This window comes from Ammospiza caudacuta, chromosome 6 (assembly GCF_027887145.1).
Source record: "Ammospiza caudacuta isolate bAmmCau1 chromosome 6, bAmmCau1.pri, whole genome shotgun sequence".
Taxonomy (NCBI): Eukaryota; Metazoa; Chordata; class Aves; order Passeriformes; family Passerellidae; genus Ammospiza; species Ammospiza caudacuta.
The window spans coordinates 28,693,153-28,702,461 of record NC_080598.1 but is presented as its reverse complement, the minus strand read 5'-3'; the positions used below and the strand labels follow the sequence as shown (position 1 = coordinate 28,702,461).

General features: G+C 41.7%; 1 long non-coding RNA gene across 1 annotated transcript; it reads right to left on the bottom strand.

The window, feature by feature from the left end:
• Window positions 1–776: 776 nt before the first annotated feature.
• On the bottom strand, window positions 777–7,533 carry LOC131559298 (uncharacterized). Its single transcript, XR_009274860.1, has 4 exons — window positions 7,441–7,533; window positions 2,668–2,703; window positions 1,908–2,128; window positions 777–1,093 (listed from the first exon to the last, which is right to left on the bottom strand). It is a non-coding gene; the product is annotated as an uncharacterized LOC131559298 (long non-coding RNA).
• Window positions 7,534–9,309: the final 1,776 nt, after the last annotated feature.

Here is a 9,309-nt window from a genome sequence, read left to right as displayed (position 1 = left end):
TTCCATTTTCCTGGGCCTATTTCTACCTAGATGGAGGAAACATAAAGGTCCTCTCAGTCATGAAAGAATCAAAAAACAAGGTTTCATCAGCAGTAGGAAAAGCTGAAATTGTGTCGAGGAAGCCAGGTAGATAAACTGCAACTTTACAGCTCTGGTCTCTTCCATCCCATCAAAAGTTAATTTCTATAATAAAGAAAGATGTTCTGCCCATCTCTTCTCCTGTGGAATGGTCTTGCTCCTTTTACTGCTAAGGATTCATTAAAAGCCTGAGGAAGGTAATGATTAAATGCAAACCTAGTCATTATGATGTTACCCCAGAGGCCTTCAAAGCTTCCTTTTTCTTTGCTAAAAATGAAATGATGCAGAGTAATTTCTTCTTCAGGTGAAAGCTCTTCATATCCCACACTTACAGAGGTTCACACATGCAAATATACATTTTGATCACAGCTTGGGATACACAGTATAGACAAGGTGATTCTGTATTTGTTCTTGTGCATTAGCTGCTTTATGTGAGTTGACGCCTATCTACAAAGTCAAGCCTGGGACCTGGACTAGAAAATACCTGTATGAGATACCCCTAGTTGTTTGGTAAGTTTCTTGCAGAAAACATTCTGGTTTTCCTCCTGCAACTTGTCATATATATCAGGTCAGTGTGACACAGCAATGCATGCAGACGCTTTATCTGCTAGGAATTCCAATTTGACACAGAGAAGTATTTAACTGTCCTAAAATTAAGAAGGAAATACCAGTGAAAAACACCAGCTTCCACTTGCATCTGATTACAAAGTATTTTTCATTTTAAAACAGAATGCAGAAAGCTGTATGAAGAGCTGGCACAGAAGACATTTTTTCAGGAAAACAAATGCCGATTTCTGTTACTCTGCTTCTGAGTTTTGATAAAACAGTGGGCTACTTCTGTGGGGGAAGTCATCTGGTGAATCAAATGTTTGGTGAGATGATTCGAACAGAAGTGGACAGATCTTTGTTCATTCAGCTCCATGGAAATGAAGAACGAGTTTTACTTGCTAGAAGAGAAATCTCCACATTTTATAGCCTTTGACCAAGCAAGAGGACCACCTTCTTAGGAGAGGATCTGAAATTCCAAATCAAAAAACAGGGAAGGTAGTTTAGTAATCAGAATAAAATACATTCAACGTTAAAATGCCCACCAGTTCACTATTTTAAAAGCCTGACTCTAATGGATAAAATTACCTGGTTTCACGAACAGCAACAGTCCCTTGGTCTGTAAAATTCTGTATCTAACTTTAGATGGCCATAAGCTGGCTAAGGAAACACTTGAGAAATGCTGAACTACACACTTACACTACACTTAGAAGCAATGCAGCTAAAAATACACCACTGTTAATCAGCTGTGGGGCTTCAGCCGTGTCTGTAACACAGAGATGACAACAAAGAGGCAGCAGCAGAGCGCACATGGCACAGAGTGTATGTACTCTGCTCTAGCAGGTTGCAGCTCAAAGAGACATCATAAATTACCACCCAACTAATTATGAAACTGTCAGTGCCAGAGAGGAAAAGAGCACTTACAACAGTTTTAAGATCACATACATTAGCTTCTTACTTTTACTCATTTCTCCCCACTTATTCACAGCATAGCCAAATTTCAGGAACTCATCTTTTCACAGATCTCCTGGCCTTCCATCAGTGATACTCACCTGGCACTACCCAGCTACAGCAGCTGTTAACACTGATATTTTTGCATTAAGTTAGAAGCTAACATGGCTGCACTCCTGCATCGCTATTGCCAGAATGTTTATTAGCATTCTCTTGTGCTAAAATAAGAGATGCAAAATAGAGGGGAAAAAAAATCTTTCTCATATACAAGAACATGAGAATAACTAACCTCTTCCTTTTTTTTCCCTGTCTCTATTTCTTATTTTAATTACCTTAACCATTCCGTTGATCAAGTCCAGAAATAGTCTTCCAGTGACAATTTTCAGCTCCTATGTTAGAAGCAGTGAGCAGACCATGAAAATGGCAATATAGTACATGTCACTATCAATATCTCTCTTGAGTCACTCAAATATTTCAGCTGATCATTGGGCTGACCATCGACTGTTGGGAAAATCTTATTCTTATGAAGATGTGGAAAAACAGACCTGGAGAGCTGCAATAAAACATGCCAAAGGTTTGTGACAGAGCTGAGAACAGAATATAGCCCTTTGTTGCACACCTTAACTACCAGAATATCTTTATTTCATTCACTGGGAAAAAATAAAACTACAGAAGTTTATTGTAATCTCAAAAATTCTGAATGTACTTTTTTTCTATTTGATAATTTACACTTGGTTATTTTATCATCTTTCCAATCCTATAATTTAACAAATAACACTTTTAAGAAAACTATTACAAGTTAATACAATTTGTTTTAGCAGAGCAAATGACACCACAGGACAGGGATTTTATAACTTTCAAGGCATTTATTCTTGTTAGAACATATAATAGTCAAATCAATGTTTCTTTCAGGTGAAGCCCAAGCTGAAATCTGACACTGTGGCAACATTCCATTTCTCTGAAAGCACACTACAAAAAATTTAAATCTCAATGACAGATTTCTTCGGTCAGGGAAAAGGGAACTAAATCAGCTGACAAACTTGGTTTAGTACCTTACATTTAGTACCTAAATAACCTCCCAAGTGTACTCACCATTATTTTTGATCATTCCACATCCTCTTCCGTGAGCTGAGAAAGAAAGAGATTAACAAACAAAATTAAATTTGCATCTAGGAAGCAGCTCAGATAATACATGATTATCTGCATAATACACAAAAGATTAGCTGTACCTTCCATGAACCAAGTAACATTTTTAGACTTCCTACACAAAACATGCTGATGCTATTTTTCAAATTATCAGATATACCCCCTCTTTTAGTTTAAATCAAGATAATTAGACTGTGGAAGAGCAAAGACACACAAACTTTAAATAATTGAAGCACACATTTCATTTTTATGGGAACTGAGATGGACACATATTCAGTCTCCAGTAAGGCAAGAAACTCTTTCACGTTAATAACAAACCACTGTAGTGAGGATGCTGAGCTGACTACCTAACTGGAAGAATAATGGATTGCTATAAGCAGAACTATCTCATCATACAGAATCTAAATCATTCAAAATTCCTTAGCAGAGTTATTAGCTGCCACACTCCTGCACAACACAGCATTTCTACAAGCACCATGCACCGGGACCTTCAGAAAATCCCCAGCCATAAGACAATCCCTATTTCAGGGTAGTTACTTCCTTCGCATGTTGTTAGTTCTGGCCCTTCCTACTCAAATTTTCCCTCAAGAACCAGTCAAGCACTATGGGACTTTTGAGACATTAAGGAACCAACAGCATATGCTTCACAAAAGAATTAGCTTGAAAAGGAACAGTTACCAGCATTGGTAATTAATTGGTAATAATCCCAAATTGCCTTGTCATAATAGAAACCACATAATAGAAACCAATCCAATCTTTGAAAAGCTGGGACTTCTTTCAATAAGACTGTGAATTAACTAAACTAAGCACTAAAGTAAGTCTTATTAAAAAAGAAAGCAGCTGGTGACATTTAAAGCAACTCAAGCAAAGGACTGGTTCATCCAACACTGAAATTCAGTTAGCTTTAACCTACTTTTTTTAATTTTAACAAGTTCACTGACTTTGAATGCCCCTGTTTTTAACTACTCTGCTTGATACACTCTCTACCTGACTTTCATCAATTATGTGAGCACAGAGTTCACAGCAGTCCAACAGAACTTGCAAATGCAAGTGGATATATATCAAGGTTATTGAAAATGAGCAGGCACTGAGACTGACGGTGACACTATCAACTCTTCAGATAAAAGCTAGTGGACATCACAAAGAAAAAAAAAGCCATTTTTCTTGTTTCATACTGTACTGAACACACAAACAATTGATGTGGAGCAAGAAATAACTGTGAAAGCTAAACACTGCCTACATGACTCCTTCTTTGTTAAAAATTCAGAATGTATTATTTTCATTAAGTCTTGACCTATTGCCCATTTTTTTTTCTCTACCATAACTAAAGATTAGTTTCCATGAACTTTAAATCTCACATTCAGAGAGGTGCCTGTATTGAAGAAGTTCGGTAATTTCAGGAATTCCAAAGCCAAAAAGAGATGAAGTACTATCTCATAAATTTACCAGCACAACTGCAATATTTGTCTTCTCATATATATTAACATACTGTATTACCAATCCATCAGTATGGCAAAAAAAAAAAAAAAACACCAAAGTTGGTGTTCTGACATAAACAGCACACTGGAATTGGAGACTATATTAATATAATAGTATACAGTTATGCAACCAACTTCCACTCCACCCTCCATGCTCTGTTTTAAGGGACAATAAAAACTGTGATCCATCAGATCTGGCTTTCCAAAATACTATCTTTGACTCTTATACAGACACAAATCCTCCAGGAGATGAGCAGAACTAAAAATACTCAGAAGATGATTCCACTTCTCTTGCCTAGACCCTGAGAAGTACAAGGAAGCAAGGAAGGAAAGATCTAGAAGCAGGTTTATATAGAAAGACCAATACATAAAAAATTGGAAGTATAATGGAGACCTACAGAGATAAAGAAAGCAAAACCAGCCCCCACGAGTCTACTGTGGTTTTCCCGATGGCTTAAAAACTGCCATATTTAACCTGGAAACTGAACAACAACAAGCGCTTAAATTACAAACACAAATACAATAGAAAGTAGCTTACAGTCCTGCAAAAAATTAGCTGCCTTCATGCTCTTTTTGCTTTCTAGGCAACTTTGAAGTAAGCATCTAAATCCAAGCTACAAGGCAAAGGTGAGAACTTGTAAAAGAAAGTCTAAGACTGGTGTGACTGGAGAAAGAACAGGGGAGCCTGAGTGTGTGCACCAAATGTAGCACTGAGCAGGAACTGGGCTCTTAGAAGCAGCACCCAGGCTGGCAGTCACATCCCCTGCCACTTCAGAACACACCCACATCTGGAGACAACACCGATAACCCAGAGCCAGGACAATGCAGAGACACAGGGCAATGTTCCCTCCCAAAGAGTTCACAAAGGCACATCTGAAGCCTGGAGTGGTTGCCAGCCTAGGAAGAGGCCAGGAGACAGTAAGGACCTGTCAACTTTTGTCCCCTGCCAACAGAGACTGCCAGTCTGCTGGATCCATAGCATGGTGCTTGGCTGCTGTAGAGACATCTCAGGCACCACACACACACCACCTTAATTTTTTGTTTCACTCTGTATTTTTAAATGAAACCCCTTTCCTCTTTTACCAGGTTTCCAATGCACATCTACTTATTGTTGGCACAATATTTTAACAGTACTTCGTACCACAGCAGAGAAAACTGCTTAAAGATGAGCTTTCAATTCCATGATACCCACACTGTAGGAACGTGCCCTAGGAACACTGCTCAGGCAAAGAAACAACTCCTCTTCCACATTCTATTTTGGAAAAACCCTCTTCATTTTTTTAATCCCCTAAAGACTGTGCAGGTTTTGCATCTCACACTCACATACACTCTGGCATGTCAGGACTGGTTTCAAACACTGCTCCTTTTTTAGTTTTTAAGAATGAATGTGGGAGGTGTTCAAGTGATACTCCAGACTCTTCACAAACTTGGTCAGGACTTTTTAGCCTTGGCTGGCCCATGACTTTTGACACCCCTGAATAAGAATTGACAACCATGAGATGCATAGCCCGCTCATGCAAATTTTCACGCTGCAGACTCACAGCACTGTGGGCAAGACTGTAAACCAATGCATATTGATTTGACATATACCAGAGCAACAGGAAATTCTGATATTATTTTTAAGATACTACTTCTCACAGCATTGTGCATTGAAAGCAATTAAGAATAAATAATAATCCATATGAATTTCTTACTGCTAAAGTAGTATACAACTTCACACAAAAGTAAGCTGATTGCTTACTATTCTTCTAATGATAATATCATTATCTTTATATGTAGTATGCCAAAGACAAATCTTCTAACATATTTTAAAAGTTCATACACAGACATGTGTAAGTAGAAATATTCATCAGTGGCAGCATACTGTGTCTTAATATTATGTTGCTCCTAAGCTGCTATTATTGTTACTACATGACTAATGTTGCACACGAATATCTGTAAAATGTTCCCTAAGAAATTTTTCTCCTAAGTAGCTACTGCTTTCAGAACTAATTATAAGACACACTTATATTTCTTTTGAGTTATTTCACCAGTTACAAACAACTACTTCATTATTAGGTCATCTGTGCAAACACACCACATCTCCACAAAATCTAAAGCTATGCTTCTCATTTAACCACTTCAAGTTGTTTCTTTTACCTGCCATGCAGATTGAAAATGCAATCACAATTCCAGGACGAACTCAAGAACTGCTATCAAATATAGAACACAAGGAATCTCACGCTAGCGACATGAATTCTTTTGCTTTCAGTAAGAACTGCTGATCCCCCCATTTTTTTTTCTTCAGATTTAAACTAAGTACCATTCTCTACCCCAAAATTCCACGGACAATTTTGAAGAATTCAGGGCATACCTGGCCTGCATGGTACTAACTTGTAAGGAAAAGATAGCGCATTTAGCACTAGCTGAAAACAGTTACTGCATTTAGTACTAACTGAAAACAGTTACTGCATTTAGTACTAACTGAACACAGTTTCACGTGTTTCATGGTGCCTTAAATTCTTTTTACCTTATTATCAACAAGAATGCATAGGGCTAAATCAAATTCCACTATAATCTCTCCGCTTTCCATAAAACTCGTTTTGCAGGGTAGATTTTTGTACCTTCCGGTTTTGTCAAACAATTAGGAAGCCATTCCTTTTGTGCACTCCTGTGTCAGCACTACAGACATCATAAAAGGATATAACCATTCAGATCAGCAGAATTCATCCAGCCCACACATCGAATGAATAAGAACGATAACAGCAGCGTAGCTGTATTCGGCGCTATGCTCGTAGCAGACATGCGAAGCCTCATTTCATACGATAATTTAGGTTTCCCTTCCCCAGGTCGCTGGCGGGCACAGCTGTGCCCAGTGGGCTGCGGGGCACCGCTGTGCAGGAGCAGGCTCTCCCCTCGGCCGTCTGCTGCAGCCCGGGCCGGAGCTGCCGGACGCCCTCGTCCCAAGCGCCGAAGTTGTTCAGACTTTCCAGGGCAGCGAGCGGGTGGGACCGGCCCGATTCCGGCTGCCGTCCGTCCCCACACGGCCACCGGCCCGCTCCCCGCTCGCGCGGGCGCGGCGACGGCGCCCGGCCGCTCCCGCTGCTCCGGCCCGGCGCCGCGGGAACGAGCCCGAGCCTGGGCCCAGCCCAATCACGGGGCGGGACGGGGAGGCGGGTGTGCGGGCGCTCGGTCCCAGCCCAGTCAGGGATCCGGCACCAGGCTTCGGGCTGGACGCAGCCGCCGCTCCCGCCGCACTCACCTGAGCGCGGCCGAGGCCGCGGGGCCGCGGCCGGCCCGGCCCCTCCGCCTCCTCCGCCCCTCACTCCGCCATCTTCCCCTCCTTCCCCCGGCCTCTCGGCGGGGGCTCGCTGCGCCCGGACCCGCCCACTCGACCGCGAGCCTATTGGGTGCCGTGCCCGCGCATCCGCCCTCCGGTTTTGGCGATGATTGGCCAGCGGCGCCGTCAATCACAGGACTGGCCTCCCGCCTCCAAGGCGGCCCGCTCTGATTGGCCCCGGGCAGGGCAGGGGGAAGGGATTGGCTCGGGCGGCGCGAGCGGGACTGGCCCGGGGCGAGTCCTCCGGTGACCTCCAGGGGGATTTAAAGGGGCCGCGCCGCAAGGGCGGCCGCGCTGAGCACCCGCCCCGCACCACCGGCTGTGAGGGAACGGCCGCGGGGCTTGGGGTCCCGGTTCGCCGGCCCTACAGCACCTGCTGAGCTCATCGAGCATCGTGCGTGCTCCGAAAGGCGGCCTTCGGCCGTTCTGCCTTCAGTCATTCTGCCGGGTTTTTGTCATCCGCAATTTTTTTTACTATTTTTTTTTAGCAGCGGTAATTTTGCACTTGAAGCTGACGGGTGGATGCATTGAAGAGTGTGAAGAGGAGTACGTACCCATTCAGAAAACTCTCGAGAAACACCCCCGTCTCACCGTGATTCATCCCACATTACTACAAACCATTTAGCTCGAAATCTTAACACGTGTGTTCAAACATTTAATACAACCCTTTTCTGCGGCGTCACGTTTTAGAGCAGACTGGAATGAAACGCTTTTCCTAACTTCAATATTATGCCCACATTCTATTTGCAACCAAAGCTCCAGTTTCAAAGAACCAAAACCACGTTTTTATGTTCCATTCTACAGTCACAGAACAACATTTTTACTCCTGCTCTTCATGAGTCAAATCCTGTATTTGGATTCTTTTCTTTTCCCAGTTGTTGCCAAGCGAAGGGGCCTACAGGTTTCAGTACTGATTAGATATCAAGCCCAATTCTGCTTTCTACAGTTTTCACAACACTCTGGTAACCAGCTGCAACCACAGAGTTCTGCAGTCAAGCCTCCAGCCAGCCTCAATATGAACTCATGGCTGCAGATTTGAAAATAAGACTCTCCCTCAGTAGACTGGAGAATGGTTCGTCTGTATTTAAAATCCTTGTACTACTTTTTCAAAAGACAAAGATGAAATATTAAGTAGCTCTGGCTCTGAGCTGCCAACACCTTCACCTTCAAGATGACCTTTTTCAAGACAAAACACTTTTATAAGCAACCAAGTATGCTAAAAATACTTTAGTGGAAATCTGCTTGTATCTGTATAGCTTAGTTAAATTTAAGATCTCAGGTCTCTAAAACTCCTCTTACCTTTTAAACTATATGTTATATATATATATATATAGTTTTCAGAATATTGAGTAAGATAGTTATTTACATGTGATTTATTCTGCTAATGGCAAAGTTAGATTCTGATAGTTGAGAATCTTTCTTTTATTGTAGGAAGGTTGGTTATTCTTTGCTCAATTGTGTTATGGGGATTTTTTGCAGTACATGTGTTAGACTGTTTGTGTTCACCTTCAAGCGTATTAGCAAAAATCTCTGACATCTGAGGTGGGAGCTTGTAGAAACAAATGCCATGAAATGTCTGTGTATCCTCTTCTGGAGCTCATGTTTTGCACTGGTTTCTGCCACCAGAATAAAGGATGTTCAATACTCTGAAAATAAGCTCAGTTATAAGAAACTGATCTGTAAGAGCTGCTAGCACCATTCTTACTGGTATTTAGCTTTTCCAGTAATTAAAGGATAGTTGGTTGCCCTACAGGAAGAGCTAGGGGATGGTTTGGTTTTGATTTTTGTTTA